This window comes from Carlito syrichta, unplaced genomic scaffold, assembly GCF_000164805.1.
Source record: "Carlito syrichta isolate Samal-C Ts95f unplaced genomic scaffold, Tarsius_syrichta-2.0.1 Scaffold315808, whole genome shotgun sequence".
NCBI lineage: Eukaryota > Metazoa > Chordata > Mammalia > Primates > Tarsiidae > Carlito > Carlito syrichta.
In genome coordinates, this window is record NW_007259904.1 from 10,737 (window position 1) to 12,078 (window position 1,342).

The window sequence follows — 1,342 nt, forward strand, 5'->3', positions numbered from 1 at the left end:
TTCAGTAATTACTTTAAAAGTAAATAACCTCCATGCACCAAATAAAAGAGAGTTTATAAAGTTTACAAATTTTTATAAACTAATACTTTATAAAAAAGAGTTTATAAAACAAAACCAATTGCTACTGAACTACTTGCTGTGTATAAAAAGTTCACTTGAACATGGCATAAACAGTAAAAGGATGAATTACAAAGTATTATAACATTTAGCATCTTAAAAAGTAAAAATGAGTGGTCATTTGAATATCACAAAAAGTGATTTCAAAGCAAACAAAATTACTAGTCATGAACCAGCAGAGTTCTATAACCATTGAATACATTGAATTTCTAATTTGAAAATTTCTGAAACATAAATTCCCAGCCCCGTATTGCTTAGTGAGAGAATAATACCAAATATTTTAAGAATGATGAACACAAATGTTACACAATTTTTCCAAATAAAAACAGAAGAGAGAAGATATTCCAAATAATTTTGTGAAAGCATTATTATAAACAAGGCAAAACATTTTTTAAAAGAAAGAAGGAAAAATTGAAGAGAAAGCATAAAGAAAAATGCACAGCAATATCTTTCACTAATTTAGACAAAAATCTCCAACAAATGTAGTACATCAACTCCAACAATGTATAAAGGAGATTATACACTAAACTAAGTGGAATTTATGTCAAGTAAGTCAGGATCACTATTCTTAAAATTATTCAATGCAATTCACCGTAATAACAGGCTAAGAAAAAAATTAGTACCATCAATTGAGGCAGATAAAGTATTGGATAAAATTCAACTTCCATTTATCACTAAATGTCTAAGATGAATAGAAATAGAGAACTCTCTATACACAGAATCCCCATGAAACCAACAGTTAATATTATATTTATGAAAGACTTAAAGGCTTTCCTTTGAGACTGGGAACAAGAAAATGCTGTCCACTCTCACCATGCTCACTGAATTTATTACATGAGAAAACTGAGATATAGAAAACAATTAAAAATTTTAGAAATAAAAAATGCAGTATTTGAAAAACGTACCAGTTTTACAATAAAAAGGACATGAGAAAGAGTGAATTATATTGAGGAAAGATTCATAAAAATTATTCTATATAAAAAATGGCGAAATGTTGGGAAAAAGTAAACACTAAGGAACTAAAGAAAAAGTCTAACAGAGATTCCATTGGAGTCCTGAAAAAAGATTTGTGCAAAAAAAAATTATTTGAGGAAATAATATTTCAAGTATTTGACCAAGATATAAATTTAGATATTTCAAAAGCAAAACTCAAACTAGATTAACCCAAAGCTATATCTACATATATTTTAATAAACTGCTGAATATTAAAGATAGAGAGGAAATA